Here is a 20,362-nt window from a genome sequence, read left to right on the forward strand (position 1 = left end):
TAGTGGGCTTTTTCCTTATTCTACTGCAACTTCCATTACAGGGACATATAAAAAATATCCACATACCAAAATACCAAAGCCAATATAATCAACAGTAATTCAAGTTAAAGTAATTAAAGTAATGCAAATTATAGTATATTTCTCAGACTTAATTATAATGGTATGGTGTTGCGTCTGCAATCTGCCTGTTATTGTTGTTCTTCTCTCCCTGTTTTGTGTTAGTACAGTCCAATGATAGGTGCTTTCTGTTTCCCTAGTCCCTGAGCTAGGATTCAGGAAAGTATTTATCTTTTTATACTAATACTGGTAACACATGGTGTGTATTGTAGGGAGCTGAAGTAAATAATAGTTTTAATAGTTAAATAATATTATATATATATATATATATATATATATATATATATATATATAAATATATTTTACAACTGCCTAAAACTTTTGCACAGTATTGTACATACCCGAAACGAAGGACAACTGAGGAGCAAACCGGGAAAAGAGGACCTTGATCTGAAATAGGGACAGTCCCTTCAAATCAGAGACTGTTGGGAAGTATGTATATAGTAACAAATAAAGAAACAACTAATGCATTTCAAAACTTTAAAATCTCCCTGGGATGCTAAGTATCTAATGTCTTCAGAATTAAAGCCAGATCCATCCAGATCAAAGAGTTTTTCACAACACATTTCCTAAGCAATTGCAGGCAATCATTATGTTATTTTACACTGTTTTAGTTTATACGTTAAAATATGGAAAGTAAATAGGCCCAATGGAAACACACTTTGTCATACAAGTACTCAAGCACAAACAATAGTGTCTCTCTCTAAGTACGGCCTACTTCTTTAGGACAAGCGCTAAAGCTACAAAAGGGATTTTTTTGGTTCCTTTACCCAATGTTTACAACTAGTTTTCTCTTCTGCAGACATCTTATTATTGCCTATTGCATTTAATCATACAGTCATATCTGCCCCAAAATCATTGAATAAATAATGGTGATGGAATATTGTATAATTTAGAGGAAAGAAAATTTCCAGCTTCCAAAATTTTGTTTATAGTAAGTTTGAGCTGCAAGTAAATGATTTTGAACCTCTGCATTGAAACAAGCAGTACATTTGCATTAGGAAGATTGTATAGATGTTTGTAAGCAATGTGCCACCAAAGTTAGCAAAACCCATGGTATGTCTGTATATAGGGGAGAGGGGAATTCATTCTTCCAAATGTCTGGCAGTCTATCCACAGTCTAGCAAGACTAGGGTAATTGCAGCATATACATACAAATATATAAATCCAAATATACAGCAAGAACCTTTATTTATTTTCACTCCATGGTTCATTTAATCTGTCCTGCAAAACAGGAACAGCTCAGCTGCACCTCTTTTGGGAAGGGATCATTTTGTGGCTAAACGTATCAAAGATCTCCTTTAATCACACCAGGTGCGTTGACCTGTTTCTGGTAATACATTATCTTTGCTGGTAGGACCTTCTCCTTTTTTAACTGCAGCACATGGTTCCTGTTTAGCAAGATGGTTTTGATTGAACAATGGAGCCCTGACTGTATGTTTAGACTTTTCAGAGCTTGCATTGGGATGGACTGGTACATCAATACAATGCCTGGATGACAAAAAATGAACCATTTTTAGACACTGTATTAATGTGAAGATCTTATTGTCAGTTCTTACAGGATCTTTATTAGCATACAACTTCCAATTAGTGACCTCCTAGTTGTTCTCTGCTACTCCTATTTTAATGTGAAACAGACAGCTGGCTGAAGGAAGTGTCTTGTATCTAATATTTGAGACTGTGCTTTGCAAGCTGAAGATTTAAATTACTAACCTTGGTAGATATTCACATGGTAAAATACTACATGTGCTGACACAGACCAAGACATTTTGTGTTCTTAGTAAGAGACATGATGGGTTGAATCGTCAGAGTATCTAATTCTTTAGAAGTCTAGAAACCATATGAAATTCTGATCACTCCCCATGCATTACGCAAGCAAATATGTCTACACTTTAACCTATAATCCTTTAATTCTTTGTAATTGTAATAATGCTTCTGGATGAAGCTGTTCACTGTGAATCAGGTCAGGTAAAGAGAAATAAAGACTTTTTTGTGTCTTAAATGTGTTCGAGTGAACCTAGGAAGTCAAACCCACACAGGATGAAAGATGTTTCCTTCCACAGTTTGATATTTTGACCTCTGATTTGTACTCAGATAGCTACAGGTACATCAGCCACTTACAACTATTTCAACCATGCATGTCATGTACTTCAAACAATAATGGTAGTAGTCATAAAAGTACTGCAACAATAAAAAACAACAATAATAGGGATGTACACAATAAAAAAAAGTGTCAAACCCACTGCAAATCAATGACTATACAACAGTAAGTACTTGCACACATTTCTTTGGGTGTATCCAAACTTCTTATTCCACAACTATTTTTATATTTTCGAACAGGGAAAGGGAGAAATTCTTTGTTTTTTTTTTTGCTTTTCTTGGGACACATTTAATTTACTTCTTGTGCTAGAGAAACAACAGGGAGTAAGAGAAAATCTTCCAAAAGTGAAAGGAAATCTAGATGTCACTAGAACAAGTGTTCCCCCTTGGAAGATTCCTCTTACCTCCTGTTATAGTGGTAACTGTGATATTCTGGATTCCCCATCACATTCTGTTCCAGTGACAATAGTCTCCAACAATGACAGTGGGTGATTCTTCCCTGCAGGGAAAACGGGCAGCAACAAAAACCTGGCAGTAATACTTCCGTACTTTATTTAAATAATGGATTATAATCAGAAAAATGAGATTTTTTTTTTTTCGAAGCAAGGCTTCAATAGCTGTCTCAACGGCTAATTTTGTATCATAATTTTTTTATTTTATCTAAAGAAAACACATTTTTGTTTAATTTTGGATAGAGTAAGGATGGTTAAAACCACTGTCATTATTTCGCCAATCAGTGCCATCAGATATCTATTTCTTGTCCTGTAGACCTACCAGGACGTAAGGGGGCATCTTTTAAATGGAAGGAAAAGCCTCTCTTGTTGTCATTTTTTCAGTATAGTGGAAAATTTGCCATGTGTACTAAGAGTAGGCTCACACCATGCATAGCTCATGCTAGCTGCCTCCAACCATGTCCTAAGAGGAGCATCCAGGTTTTGCTTCCTTCTTCTGGCTACGTCACCTGATTTGACACTGAGCAGGGGAGATTGGGTGACGTATCCACCTGAGCATGTGCATCCTGAGGCCTCCACATATACATACATGTCCTATACGTGTCTGCGCTCCTATTCAGTCTTTACCGTTTCTGCTGACAAGGGCCGTTTACCCTTTTAAATAAAGTAAATTTGTGGTGGTGGGTCCGCTTTAACTAATTGAAGGATTGGGGCTTGTTAAGAAATAAATACAAATTTGTTTACTAACCTTGGTACATAATTTCTAACCATTGATTAATAATATGACATAGCTTGTAGCATACCTGTTCATTATCTTTAGAACTTTTTTTGCAGCAATAAATTTGTCCACATTACCTACTATATATAGTTATTAAACTAATACCTCCATATACAACCATGGAGTAAATGAACTCTTAATGTAACAACACACAAATTACGTGCAATAGACGTGTACTGATGTAAAAGGACCCATAAACATTTAACTTTGAGATTGCAAAGAGATAGCATAAAAAAACTGTGACACAGAAATGGAAGGATCTAATATTAGCTCTCTGCTTCCTACTTGCTTTGTGACGCTATAGCAGAAGTAAATATTCCTTCATACTCAGCAGAAGTAACCCACAATTATCTGTTACATAGTGTGGGTAATAGCAACAATAAATAGATTAATATATGAATTAAACCTGAGGAAATGCTAAAAATGCACATATTATTCGTAAATACTATAAACTACAATTAAATATGACTATAAAACTTGCTGTAGATCACACAGTAAATGTTTACAGTACAGCAAGTATGAAAACAAACATGCAATGATGTGTACTCTTTGAAAATACTAAGAATGATTTGCTAAATAAATATATTGATAGTTCACTTAGCAAAGTGAATTATCACCCTGCACCGGTTAGTAAATAAGGTGAAGCTCTGCTTACTTCAAATATATGCAAGCAAAATTAATATCTTACTTTTCCTTACATGTGATTGGTTATTAGTGAAGAGTTTGTATCAGCCCCATTACATAGGACTTGTAGGGTACCTCTCAGCATTTATATCTTCTATAAAACAAACCCTCTTTGAGAAAATCAGGTCAAATTTTACTGAAACATTTCTTTAAGGGAACCTAACATTGTCAACTTGTTTGTTGGACTACTTCTTCAGCAGACCCTATTTATTGTACAGCACTCTGTTATATCGTATTTTATTTTTTTTTGTTTATAAAGGAAAGTCAATGGTAACAATATTCTAGTGTTTATTCAAATAGAAGGTTGACTTAAGATATCATTTACTAAGTCATCCTACACTTTCCATCCCCTTCTCCCACTTATATACATTGAGGCCAATATAATAAAACAAAGAACAGCAGGAATAATCCAAGCAGGTATGAATGGACATTATGCCTGCATATGTACTGAATGGTAACACACATGCACGACTGAGATTCAAGAACTCATTTAGCTCATTGTACACTGATGTTCAAGAAAGCTGAAAATGGGCATATGACAAGCTACAAGGAATATAATAAAAATAGTGATTTGCCATGCTATCCCATGAAAAAGTCAGCAAATGAGAATTTGCCATTACAGTATGTATCCCATACACTTGTTAGTATTGAACTTCTAAGCATGTGATCTAAGTTTTGTACATTTACAGTACATTATCCCCATGTGTACAGTTAACTGATACTTTTGTATTAATTATGGCCTTTTAAAATCTATATTATTGATAGTCATTGACACTTGATGTTTTTTTTTTCCTCTAAGATGTTTACATTTAAAAATACTAACCATGCTTTAACAGACCTAAAACATTAAATGGAGTCCCATTTGTTTTAGGAAAACCATCCTTATAAGAGTTTAGTTGCAGTATATTTCCTATCTATAATTTAGGTTTTATCCTTTTGCAATGTGGTTTCTAATTTGTTTTGAAACTGTGACTATCCAAAACAGTTATTTTCTGAAAGCACAGGCGCTGTAATATAAAATAGTAATAGTAACATTTTTTTAAAAATATGAAAAATAACATTTGCAAAACTGTGTAGTAATTACATCATGATGTTCTGTCCTCACAAACACAACATCATAATTCATTTGTGTAGAAGAGCCTAAAGCCATCTTTTCACTAAATTTTATTTTTACCTTACCATTGCCTTCCACATCACTGGGCATGACATTACCATCCTACTGCTGTGATTCATGAGAAATGCAAGAGTAGGTCAAATCTCCAAACAAAGGTGTTCTCTATCCGTTATCTATATTCCTATCTGTATTCCCCAGGATCTTGATAGAAGAAGTGTAACATCACCCTAGCCTAGATGCCAGGTGGTTTAAAAAGTACACTTATATTTTTTTTGTAGGCACATTGCATATATTATTTGCCAGTGATTTGAACAGGGGAATGAGGCCTAGAAACTATGGGTGGGAGGTTTACTAAATTGATATAGGCTGTTCACTTAGCAAGGTTATCACCTGGCAAAGTATAAGACATTTAGCTAAATGAATGTGATGATAGTTTACTTTGCAATAAACATCCAATCCAATGAGAGGCAATCTAAATAAAATAATTCTAATAATAAATAAAATGTTCTTTTCTCACACACGATTGAAAGGTGTAAATCATCAGAGCGTCATCTTATTTACTTACATTAGGATCAGTGAAATATCTCTTGCAAGGGAATTTTTTGCATTGTATGTGAACAGCCTATATACGGTAACTTTAGTAGATCAACCCCAATAAGTGAACTTTCGGGTTTCAAAACAGCACTAATAGTTGACGGTCTGATTTAATTTATTGGAGTAAAAGTTGTGGTTGATAAACTCTGAAAAATACACTCCAAACCTCCCAAAATATACATATTCCCAAAACTGGTACTTGGGACAGTGGCAAGGAATATCCCTCTAACAACTTGACCAGTAACAAAACAAGGTTCTCCCACATTGTATTGTACACAAAACCCCCTTTTACGTACCTATAATTAAATCGGATATGACTATACTGTTTATAAAGTTAGGAAATAAAATAACATTTTCCATAAATTATTTACTTTTGCTAAAACAGTAAAATGTTTATGTACAAAAATATTTCAATTGTTTAGAAAAAAGTGAAGTGAATGTTTGGGGAAATGCCATTTAATAAGGAAGTTGTGGATAATTTGGAGAAGTCTGCAAACACCATACTGGACGATTCAGCATCTGATGTAACGCTTCTATACTTAGCAAGATGAGAAATAGTGGATGATGAATACTTGCAATCCTGGATTTCCTTGCTACGTAGACATCTTCATATGGATTTACCTCTGATGTCAGTGGCTAGGTTTGGAGAAGGTGGTTATTACTTGCCACAAAAGTATCTCATGCCATTAGTCTGCTCTTACTATGCAAGCAGTTATGCTAAGTATCTGTTTATTATTATTTTCCAACCACCACATGGTATTTTCCAACCTGCAATGTAGCTAAATAGCAGGTGCCACATCAACTCCAATTGTATCAACATTTTAAATCACAAATTCCGTAGAAGCCTAAAAGCTTCACTGTCTATATTGAATTGGAAAAGTACCTGTTTAGTCGTGTTAACTAGATTTTCCTTGTTCAGAAAAATACAGTAAAAATGTTAGTGACTGGTTAGCATAGGTGATGACAAGCAGTCTGGCCTTGGGTAGAAATACTACATTCCTTGTTGCTATACCACATTCCATACATAACAATTTGTTATTTTTGTGTTTTGCTGTAATGTTCAAGATGTTTCAGTGGATATACATGCATTTTCTTCAGTTCTCATAAGTGTCAGGATTATACTCCAGTAATAACCACATTGACAATCACCAACGCAATTAATGGTTGTCTAAGAACATGATGGGAGCTGTGAAAGTCTGGAAAGACTCCTTGTTCTATTTCCATCACCCAGATTTGTGTGTTATGTGGTTGAAGTAAATGCTGGAGTATGTCCTTATCAGAAATGAAAAAGCTGTTTTGAAAAAATGTGACTAACTACTACTGCTAGTCATACCATGATCTTCTTCCAAGGCAAATTGCCCTGAATATCCATTAGAACAGTGGTCGTCAACTTTTCCAGTCCTAGGGACCACAAAATTTACCAGCTCTGGACCGCGCATTCGCAGGGTGTTACTCAAAGGGGAAGAAACTTCCCCTTTAGCGACATCATGATGCCAGAACCCGCCCAGTCTCCCATCGCAGGTCTGAGCCTGACCCACTTCCCTGAGCCTGGGATCCATACGAAGGACATGGTCTGCGGCTCATGCCGGTGTGTCCCCCCAGCTGGGTCCTTCACCTGACCCCGCCCAAGGGTGCACCGGCCAGAGGCGTGGACCACCAAAATGTTCTTGCAGACCACCGCTTGGCGACCACTGCATTAGAATATCACTTTCTATTCTAATCCTTTCTATAGTATCTGGTTTATCTATGTATTATTAAAGCCTTTCTTATCCAGGGTTCTGACACCTTAGAGTTCCTCCAAAGGTTGCTAGGGGTTTCTTAAACTTCGACAGATTGATCTCATATTTGATGGTGACCACTTTTTGACCAGTTTTTGTCCAGTGCTACTTGGTAGAGTCAGCAGAGAAAATGCTTTTTAAAGTTTTTTAATCTATAGGGGTGGCATTCTGAACATCACTGTAAGAGGTAAATGCTTTCCACTGACTAAGTGTAATTTTAACATGGACTGTCTTATGTTTTAAAATGGGGCTCCAAGATCTGAAAAAAATTTCAAGAGTTTTGAAGGAGCAAAACGTTTGAAAAAGGCTATAATATTATTGTATGTGTTATGTATATTATAATTCTGTCATGTGTTGTTATATATATATTACATCATAAAGAAAGATACATTTCATACAATAGAAGTATTTTAACAAACAGTATTTTACTAATGGATATTGTAATTGTTGCAAATAGAATATTCTGCAGTAACAATAAACACATTACTTTACTATATTATTATTACTATATTATTAATATATGCATTATGTAGATTATACATTATGATTCTATTATGTGTTGTTATATATATATATTACTTCATAAAGAAAGATATATTTCATACAATGGAATTATTTTATCAAACAATATTTTCCTAATGGATATTGTATTTTGTTCCAAATAGAATATTGTGCAGTAACAATAAACACATCTAGTAACACTACTGTGTAGTTCTGTTCTGTAGTTTATTAAAAATCTTTTTTTTTAATAAAATAACTAGGACTAGTATAATAGGCACACTATGGGCTTGATTTATTAAAGTTCTCCAAGGCTGGAGAGAATACACTTTTATCAGTGAAGCTGGGTTATCCAGGAAACCTGGAACGGATTTCTTAAAAGTCATTTGTTATTTGTTAGCAAATGTTTTCAATCCTGGACCAGATCCATTCCAGGTTTGCTGGATCACCAAGCTTTACTGATTAAAGTGTATCCTCTCCAGACTTGGAGAGCTTTAGAAATGAGAAGCAAAGTAAAATTTGTAGAGCTTGATTTATTAGAGTTGGTGAGCACTTCAGAAAGTACTCTTGAGTGCTGCTTGTTGGTTGACTGATTATCTGTATGAATACCATTTGTGCAAAATGCATGTATGTATGAGTCCTCTGGGACATAGGGGCCAATTTACACTAGATTGGTTGAGCAGGTGAAGGGATGCCTTCCCACTGTCACATGCTAGACATTGGCATAAAACATTATATTTCTTTTCAGTTCAGTATTAATTACAAGTCTTGTCCCCCTCCTAGGGATGCATTAATGACTAAAGAGCTTCAATATTATGTGTCAATTATATTTCCCTGAAGTTTAAGTATAAGTGTTTATAGAAGTCAGCATTCAGTAGTAGTTGCAAATGTTGATGATTTAGATATATATATATATTGATTTACCCATCTCTCATGTTAAAGTAATCTCTAAATCAATAATAAAAAGTCACAGAAACAATAATAAACTGAATTAATAAATACTTTAAAAACAACACATTTTTTGCAGTGTTTGCTTGTTTTTCTCTCAATGCAGAAAACATGGCAAGCAGATCTAACTAATCTGTACTGAACTTTTGACGTGTCTACTCAGATCTGCACAGGAAAACTTAGATTGCGTGAGCAGAAGTCCGGACACAGAAAGAAGAGGAACAGTATGTGGGAGAGATAAAGAATGTGGGTGAGTAAATTGGCTAGACTTGGCTAGACTGGAAAATATTTGTCTTCTATTTTTCCAAGTAGAAGCATAAAAAATTACTAAACTAGTCAGAATTTTGCATGCATAGTCTGTAACATGTTTAAATGTATGTACATGAGGATATTAAAATAAAAACAGTGTTCCAATGGCTGGAATTGATTGGTGATTCTTTGCCTGACCAATAAGCAAGTGGAGCCCTTAAGTATGTTATCAGCCACACCCTTGTTGTAATGACAACACATAGGTCCACACACATATACATAGAGTGCACTCACAACGTCTTGTTAATGCACATATCTAATCAACCAATCACAGGGCAGCAACCTAATGCATTTGGCATGTAGAAATTTTGTCAAACCACCTACTGAAATTCAAACCAAAGCATCAAAAAAAACAAACAAAAAACGTGGGAAAGAATGGTGATTTAGGTGACTTTGAACATGGCATGGTTGCCAGATGGACTAGTCTGGATTGAATGAATCAGAAGAGGCTAATTTGCTCCGGTTTTCACATACAACCATTTCTAGGGTTTACAGAAATGCCTGTTGATGCCAGAAGGTGAGCTGATAGGCAAAACCTGTAACAATAACCAAAACTAAGGTATGCAGAAGAAAATCTCTGAACAAATAACCTGTCTAATCACCTCAAACCTTGAAGGAGATTGGCTACATCAGAAGGAGACCACATCAGATGCCACTCCTATCAACTAAGAACAGGCACCTGAGGCTACAGTTTACATAGGCTCACCATAATTGGACAGAAGATGTTGCTTGGTCTGATGAGTGTTCATTTCTGCCGCAAAATGGTAGGGTTGTAATTTGGTGTCAACAACACGAAAGCATAGATCCATCCTGAATTTTATCAATTGTATAAAAAGTGGTGGTGAAATGGTGTAGGGGATATTTTCTTGGCATATTCCCTTATACTTTTACTAATTCAATGTTTTTTAATACTTAAGTATTGTTGCTGACCATGCCATCCGTTTATTACTATAGTGTAGCCATCTTCTTATGCTTCCAGTAGGAAAACATCCACAATCACTGCTCTTGATCCAATAGAGCACCTTTGGGATGTGGTGAAAAGGGAGATGTGCATTATGAACACACAGGAAACAAATTTGCAGCAAATGTGTTATGCTTTTAGGGACCAAAATACCCAAGGAATATTTACAGCACCTTGGTAAATCATAATACAAAGTAATATGGCAGTTTTAAAAGCAAAAGGGTCTAACCTAGTACTAATAAGGCCGGTAATTGTATATGGGTGCCCCAGTTCAAAAGCTGTTCATTTTTATAGACAACACATATAAGAACACATAAAAGAATTACACATGACCCTGAAGTATATGAGTACAGAAAAATCCAAATTTATGAGTTTATTTAATCTAGTGAAAGTGAACCTTTCCATTTCCCATGTTGGTAACTTTGTCTTTTTTAAATAATCCAGTCCATCAGCAATTTCAAATGCAGTCCTCACCTCTACACAGTAACCGTAAATAGTAAATATTTTAAACAAATTACAAATTCTAATATGAAGGTAAATTTACAGTCTAGCCTCAAACTAGATTGATTTCTGGTATGTCACAATGCCATAAACTTTACTAAAGTAGAATCCACAGACTTTTCTTCTTACATCAACCAATCATATCGTAACAAGTGTTCATCAATACTTTGGTATGTTTGAATGTTTTTCTGTCATGCTTGCTTTCATTATAAACTGGACAATAGTCATTCACAGAGCAAATTGTTCTGTAAAAGCATGACTTAGATCAATGCTACTTAAAATGCAACTGTAAAGATTCACTGTGTAGTCATACTCTAATATATTTTAAGCTCCCTGATAGGAATGACTGAGGCACATGCTATAGTAAGCAGTCATTTTGGGGGGAAAGGCTGTGTGGCCCCAAGTGGTCGGCTGCACTGTGAAAACTGCTGGAAACTGAGGGTAAACATTTCATCTACTACAATGCACTTAGCAAATGGAGAAAAAACATTACAATGATACAGTTGTACTTTAGGGTTTTAAGAGTTTTGCAAGTCATCAATTCCCTCATTCATTCTGATTATCTGTCTGGGAGTCTGTATAGTTTCTTTTACTCCAAGAAGGACCAGTGAATGTATATATGTGATGAGAGAGAGAAAGGTCTAGTGCCCCAACATGAAAGTTAGAGAGACTTCCCTGTGAAAGTGATGTGTATGTGGGTAAGAAAGTGAGACTGTTTTATAAGACTTAGTGTCTGTAAGGCCCTTTTCCAGCATCAGTGCCAGTTCCCCAATAAAATCCCACATTTTTTGCCTAAAGCAAGCCCCCCCTCAGACTTGGGAGGCTAGTTGCACTGTCCCAGCTCATGGCTGCCCCCAGGACTTCTGTGCGCATGGGATCGTGCCTAGGAAGGACTGACAGAGGACCAGGAGACCACAAATTTTGAAGTACCAAGATTTCAGCAGAGACAAGTCAAGAATACTAAGACAGAGGTCATACATGGGTAATCAGTCCACCAGATGAGGTATTCCAAGGCAAAGACAAAAGCAGATTCAGGGTCACAGTCACAAGGTCAGTTCAGACAGGATTCAGACAGCAACAGTCGAAAGGTTAGAAACAGGCAGAGTCAGCAACAATAAAATCAACACATAAACACACCAGCAGCAGCCCAGCCCAGCTTATTGCTATAGCAGGCGACTGGTGCCTGTAAGCAGAAAGCTACTGGTGCCTGTAAGCAGAAAGCCTCAGCAGCCAATGGCAGGGCAGGATAAAGGGACTGATCTGATCCTAAATCCTGTTCAGCTGTGCACAGCTTCAGAGTGTGCAGGGGATGCTGAGAAAATAAATCTCAGGCTGCATGGCTAAAGAGAAGAATACATGTTCATTGTCCTCCTTTCTGCTGCAAGCGAGTATAATACTGCGGTGGCACAGAGCATGGAATCGACAGCCTGATAAGCGTCTCTTAACAGTGTCTAAAAGAGAGCAAGAGAGATTTGTTAAAGTGCCCTGGATGTGAAAGAGGATCACCTATGTGTGAGAGAGAATAGACTGTCATCTGTGTGTGAGAGAGGCTGCTATGTTGCAAGGATGATTTTCTATGTATGTGACACTGTCATGTGTGTGCAGTGGTGACACATATAGTGCAGAGATTTACACTGCATGGCACGAACACTGTTCAGTGTAGGGCTGAAAAAAAAGCCACCAGGAAGCAGGGCTTTGTTGGGCCAGACGTTGCATGAATCAGCTCTACCTACTGGTAACTTTGTGATTTTTTAGATTAGATCCTCTTTTAATGATTTGTTTAAGAATTTGCAAAAGCAAATTAATTACATGAGACATTAACTTCTACAATCCTTGAATAGTTTATTAGCTTGACTGACCTCCACGCTCCCAACTACCTCACTGCATGACAATGAAACTAAGGAATTTATAAACATCTTAAATAGTTAATTATTTATTGAGCATGCTTGTGTATTTGTTTTGTATAAATTAAGCGACATTTGTACATTATGTAAGATGCATTTTTTCATTAATTGTAGTTGTATGAATGGTGCCGACTGAATGATCTTCATTCGAATGTAAACCTTGCTGTTGGAGGATAACCAAAACGAATGTGCCCATTATGTGGATATTAGAAATAGGTGAACATGACCAGGTTCATTCGCTGAAGGGTTGAACAAAATGGGTTGCACTTAAAGGATCAAATGTTCGTAGGATAGTCAATCCTAATAGAAAATAGCCTAAAAATGTTCAATCCTTTTATTGGAAGATTTGCCCCCATTGACGTCAACAAGGATTGACTCGTTTTACAATATACCAATCATTATACATTTTTTTCAAACTTTTTCATGAATAATTACTCCTCTTGGTGTACAGTTCCCATTTTAATGATTATTAATGTATTATGTAGTTACATGCTTAGGTTGAAAAAGGATACAAGTCTATTATGTTTAACCACAAGATAAATAAATAAACTAGACAGAAGCATATCCACACAAATGACCCTAAAATAGACAAAAATCCCTATAAATAATGGTTCAATTTACTCCAACAGGATATTTCCTTGATCAACAGTCCCTGGTGTAATTCCTTATAAAATATTATACCCAGATATATTCTGTGCATCTAGAAAACCTTCCAACTTTTTCTTCAAACAATCTATTACTTTGCATAGTCTGCATACCTACGACCACATGGGAGAGTGATACATAAATAGTATAGCTATATTTAGTACAAAAAAATGTTTTCAACATAGTACAGATCTTTAAAAAGTATAGCTATATTTAGAACAAAAAATATTTTTAACATAAAAAAGTCCTAAGGAGAAATAAATGAACTTAGAAACCCCATAGCTATATTGGATTGCATGTCATTGTTATTTCCTTTACCAATACACAAGGTAGTTTATACTTACCACAGTCTCCTTATCATATATCTTTTTTTGTGACAGCTAATAAAATGATTTATTTGCATTGTACATCTTAAATGTCACATTTTACATAAATCCATTTATTTTTCAGATCTATGCATCAGCGTATCTTCTTGTTTTATCATTGTTATCATAGGAGTTGACTTAGTGATGAGATTTTTACATCAGAATGAAAATAAAATCTAGACATATTAAACCTAACCTTGAAATGTTATAATCTAGAACTGAAGCAGAGGCAAGTTCTCACAAAATTGTGCAAGCATAAACACTATACACAGCAAACTTGCACATTTTGCACATCTACCCTATACTGGGTTGGCCTCATATTGTCATGTCCGGAAATTTAGTCACCACATCGTTCTCCACTTAGCATCTCCAGCACCATTTTCTCTGGTCCTGCAGCAATTCTTTTTGTACATTGAGTGACCAGTGACCCTGGCTCTTTTGCACCTGGCATGCACCAAGCATTGTAAACAGAAAAATATTACCTTTGGGGACTTAGTTATGTTTACAAAATTGAACACCAAATGGAAATATACAAATAATGTTGTCATTTATTCACCAAAAATAATTTTTAAAAGCCTGTTACCCGTGTGATGACAGCAGGAGTGAACATTGTAGGCTAAGGGCAGAATCAATACTGTACTGATGCTGCTTTATCATTATTCACTAAGTATGCCACTGGTGTGTTGTTGACCAAACTGTTCTACTGCAACAGTCGAGGGCAAGAACCTGGGCTTTCCTATTGATGTAAAGATCCACTTTCATCTGCTACATCACATCTTGATTGACCCAATGGCATCTGTCTGCCATGCAACTACTGAAATTTGTAGCTGTTGTACTTTATGCAGAATGAAATAGTACATTCTTATAAAATGGTCCATCCTAGAGAAAAAGCCTTTGCCAATGGCCCTATTTGCCACATCCTACCACTGGTGTTAAGTATGCCATTTTGACCATAGTTTTGCCTTATTGACACACGTAAGATTTGTTTGCTACTGGTTGATTTTTTTTCTGGTGTATTAAGATGTGTATCTCTTTTACAATCCAAACAAATGGTTTCTGATTGTTAACATTCCCTTCAGGCTATATGAGATTATAAACAGTTCTATAATGGCTAGACCAGCCTTGCAGATATCAAACAGAAAGCTTTCATAACCTAAAATATGCCTAAGATATTACACTTCTCTACAAATTATCACAGTTTATTACATTATTTCATCATGTAATAATGTTATTATTTCAATCCCCAAAAGATACTCTCAGCATTAAAACATAAGTGTAAATGCAGTTTGTTGGTTTGCTTAACTGAAAAATTATTTTCTTCCACTCTAATTGCTAGGGGATATACACATACACAGATATGTGCTAGACATGTGTATCTTGTGTTATGTGTTTGCCTGAAGACAGAAATACTCCAAAAACCAATTATGCATGCAAATCCTTCTGCTATGTAATGTTTTTAGCCTGCTCAATTCAACTCCATTGTGCCATGATTTGTGTTAGTGTAAGAAAAAGATTAGCAAATATTTAGATTTAGAAAATACATTATAAGTCTGGTCTGCATACACATTGGGCCTGATTTATTAAAGCTCTCCAAGGCTGGAGAAGATACACTTTCATCAGTGAAGCTGGGTTATCCAGAAAACCTGGAATGGAATTCCTAAAAGTCATTTGCTGTTTGTTAGCAAATGTTTTCAATCCCCACCACATCCAGGTTTGCTGGATCATCAAGCTTAACTGATGAAAGTGTATTGTTTCCAGCCTTGGAGAGCTTTAATAAATCAGGCCCAATTTATAAAGATATTTGATTTTTTTACAAAGAATAAAAAGTCTTCATCTTTAAAACTCACACACAGTAATATGCCATTGGACTGCCTATGGCTTTGATTAGGACACACAATTCATTGTGGTATCTTTAGATAAGATTAAGTAATATCACAACACTTTTGTTTCTGCCCAGAGTTTCTAATTTATAGTTCATTTTTCAGGTTAAAGTTTGGACTCTGTCATAGCCAATCCGTTTTTAAAAATAACTCCTCCCTAAAACACTCTTTCATAACTTGGGCCTGATGAATCCTGGCATTTTCATCCTGGAATATGCCGTTCCATTGGGAAAGGAAAAATCACATGATGGGTAAAAACCTGGCCATTCAATATATTCAACTGAATATTTTTTGGGCACATAACATTGCTAAACCTGACCAACTGATACCACCCCAGACCATAACACCGCCCACATAGGCTCGGGAAGCTTTTTTTTTTCAGTATATATCTACTTTACATTAAACCATATGTGTACTAGCATTTTTGAGGTTAAAATATTTGGTATAAATCACACATTAGTTTGTGTTTGTCAATCTAAAAGCATCACTGATTCTGTCCATCCTTTGATTTTTCATAAAGCTTTCACTTTGACTGTGCTGATAAGAACAATACTAATAAATGAAACCTAATTATACAATGAAAAACAAAATTTTACATGCTGATCTATTGCTGAGCTATACATGCCAAGCATTAATTGTAAGGTAGATTTTACCATTCATCAGATTCCAATCTGGCAATACGACTAAGTGTCTTTCCACCAAAAGAGAAGACACAACATTATGACAATCTCCCCCATTTCCAAAACCATATTTTTTTCCTGAAGCCCAGTTGTGACTTACATGTCAATCTACCACTTCAGAGTTGTACTACAGAGTAACTACGTTTATTGTTGGTAGACAAAAGGAAAAAAAAGCTGCAATGGACCTTACAAACTTTTAAAAAGTGAGGCTTAATGGATAGTGCTCTTGGGACATATGCCAGGAATACACAAATTCAGTTCCAACTTGACATGCACAAGTGACATCACTAATGAAATAAACAGTGATATCTGCAGAGAGAAAGCTTTGGAAGCAGTTTAAAGTTTGTCTAATGTACTGGGAGGTTGGAGAAATAACAAAGCTCTGTCTGTTTTATTAAAGTTAAGCCTATTCATTAATTAATTATTTATTGACTGGAGAAATGAGTCAGTGGGATGAATCTCTATAATGAATCACTGTTTTGATGGTTCAATCAGTTGTGTGTGTAAATTTAAGATTGAACTGCTGAACTTTGTAAACAGGCTTTTCTTAACAGGTTGTCAAGATAGAAGCAATCATATGAAAAGTAACATTAATCGCCAAAAGTTTTTAAAATAGGGGGAAAATAGGGAAATAGGGAGGTGTAGCAAGCCAAAAATGGTTTTGTTAGTTTTGTATAGCAAAGGTCAAGATTTGTTTATAATCCAGATGTCTTTATCGCTTGCATTTTCATCATATTTCTGTTTAAGTTGAAATAGTTTGTAAAATGTTAAAAAACTCCTGTATTTAATTGTAATTTTTTTTAGCTGAAGTATGTATGCACTGTTAAAGCTAAATGCAGACAATGTTTTTCACATAAAAAATGTGTTTGTACCTGGGGAAAAGAAAAGTGTTTATATAAACCATTGTTTGTTTATTTCTTTATTAAAATACAGTTTTTATCTTTTTCAAACCATTTCTTGCATTTGGTAGTCTTCATTAGGCTCGCTATACCGGTGCCAATTTCAGACATTTATACTTAATGAACTGATCAACTGGAAACAATAAATGTTGTTGTCTGAAACCAAGCAATATACCATTCCTAAGCAGGATGGTCCAATTGCATTTGATCAATCTAACTGTGCTACAAATTGACAGCTTACTGAAACCAGAAATAACTACAGTACCTTCTTCTAAAGAGATTGGAGTTTTCTGTTGGGCAATTTTGATCTCATTTTCTTTTGGTTGATCCAAATTACTAATTTCTACCCTTGATAACATTGTATTTCACTTCCAGAATAATCTAAAGTAGTTCAAAAGGCCAGCATATTGGCATGAGTATAGCCAACTTTACGGTGAGCTACCACAAATCAATGCTTCAACCCTTTATTCATATTTTTAAAAATATCGACATCAAGAATCAAATATTTTAGGTAACATGCTACCTTCTTTGCATGCATATCTATATATATCTTTATATTCGGCTTATGTAAATCATGGTACAGCAGCAGACACATGGACCAGCATTAGGAAGCCTTCAAGCAATGTTTCATGCACATGTCCCAACAATATGTTTATCAATGTGCTATTGATCCTTCATAATCCAATCAGCAGGCTGAGAGGATGTGCTCGATGATGAAGACCTGGCAGTGCTGTCCAGAAGCGGTACAAAAAGTATAGGTTGGAAGAAAAAATTCTTTGGGAGGTTTAACATTACATTATTTTGGAGAGATTCCGATATAAATGGTCATTTCTGAAAACTGGGTCAAATATTATTATTAACCATATAAAAGTGAATAAAGAAAAGACACTTTTTTGGTATACTAATTACCTCTAAGGCTCTGGTCCAGCAACACCAGACACCAGTCCCCCAAGCTAGCACCACAATCTTCACCTAAAGCAAGCCCCCGCTCAGCCTCGGGAGGCTAGCTGCACTGTCCCAGCACACGATTGTCCCCCAGGACTTCTGTGCGCAAGGGATGGCGTCTAGGGAAGGACTGAGAGGGCTAGGAGCCCACATATAATGCAGTAGCAAGATTCAAGCAGAAACAAGTCCAGAATACAGAACCAGAGGTCATTCAGAGGTAGTCAGTCTACCAGACGCGAGCAAGGCAAACGCAGAGTTCAGATCACAGGCAAAAGTTTACTCCAGACAGCATACACAAACAGGGTCAAAAACAGGCAAGGTCAGCAACAAGAGATCAAGAACTTATCTGCCTCTAAAATCCCATTCAGATGTGCACAGCCTCAGAATGTATGCTGGGGATGCCGAAAAATTACATCTCAGCTAAAGGAAAGCAGGGGCTGCTGCTATTTCTTTGTTCTTCTTGCTGCAGCTAGTGATATCTCTGGACAGAATAAATGGTGTTTAATATGGTGTTGTGTGATGACCCAAAACATGGGATCACTAGCAATATAAGCATCCCCTAACATTACCACAGCTTGCTTAGGTGCATTGCTATCTCCTCACATCCATTTATTGTCTGTTAAATTTGTTCATTTCACAGGAAAATACATTGGTTTTGTCTGGGCTAATTCAGCAACGTGCAGTGGATAATAAACCACTAAGGATAGACCTAGTCTAGTTTGCATTCTGGAAAATCAATCCACTCCACATTTATGGAAATGTATGGGTGTATTCAGTGGAATATACAGTAACCAACAAATCAAAATTCACTTTACTGAGTGGAGAACAAGGTAAATAGCTCTGGGTACATACATGTGTATTTAGGTAATGTTTGCTGACTTTTTTTTGATTGAATAAGCTTGATGGTTATATAAGGGTAAGAGGTAATGTTTTTAAAATACATTTCACAGAAGCAAAGTACATATGGCTTTTTAATACTGTTATTGAACATTTTCTACACTTGACCTATCATCAACTAATGTCCCACTTTGAATAATTGGTATTCAGGCATGCTGTTTATTGCAGAAAGCGTCAGGAGATGTCTTTTCTGCAAAAAGTGTTCTTATCTGTCTGATGGTTGCCCAGCTGTCACATTTATTGCCAGGGATACCCAGCAATCTCAGCTCAGAATGAAATGCATATGAGCGGGAGTTACATCATCCCGGCCTGGCCAGTGAGGATGGATGACGATTGGCTCCAGGAAGAAGAAGGATGAAGATGATATCACCCTGCGATGGCATGGTCAGGTGAATACTAAAATTCTGCTTTAATCTCACATGAAGAGGCTAAAATCTATGCAGAAATCTGTGGAAGAAATGTTGGTAGTCTGTAGGCTAGCAGGCCCTGGTGCAGGATTCTCCTATCCTTTACATTTGAAAAGTACTAAGATTTTCAAAGTCAAATGTATATTTAGTTGTTTAGTTGACTGCTGTTTGCTTTGTTTTTTTGTTCAACTGAAATAGTGAACTTCTTGTAGTAAGTGTTGCTGTAACTAATGTGGAATTTTTATTTGTGAGGATTTCATAATCAATGGAAGTTCTGTTTTATAGTTGTATGCAGTGGCAACAAATTGCACAATAATAATCATATGAAAATAAATAGACTATATTTATATGTTTAAACCTTGAAATAAAATACTGCTACAGATTTTTTTTCTGTTTGTTTTGGGAATACTTTAATAAAAGTTCTCTGATCTTCTACTCCTGTCACTCTCAACTAGGGTTTAGTGGAACTGTAACATTTTCCCAGAGGTCCCTTAAGCTATGGTTGACTGATCTTTTATCTGGTGGCACTTGGTTGGTGGAGTTCTTATCATTAACCCCCGATGTCATGGGAATTTTTCCTATTTTCCCTCAAAAAGTTGATTTTGGTGGGGGTTTCCTTGGACCCAAACAATATTTCAAAGATTTCTTTGGGTTAAAAGGGTACAAAAAGAATGAGTTACTTGTATGATGAAGAAAAAGCCAATTCATTAAGGTCGGAAATAAAAAGTTGTTTTATTTTGTCATGCTTAGCCCTAATATGCACCACAACTTTTTTTTTACTTGTTTGCAACGTCACACTATGCATCATATTACTTAAAATAAATATTGTCTTATATACTGTGTTTCCAAGAATACAGGTCAGTAGCTTATTCTCATACTCATATTTCATTTATCACTCACCTCATT

This window comes from Pyxicephalus adspersus, chromosome 1 (assembly GCF_032062135.1).
Source record: "Pyxicephalus adspersus chromosome 1, UCB_Pads_2.0, whole genome shotgun sequence".
Lineage (NCBI taxonomy): Eukaryota > Metazoa > Chordata > Amphibia > Anura > Pyxicephalidae > Pyxicephalus > Pyxicephalus adspersus.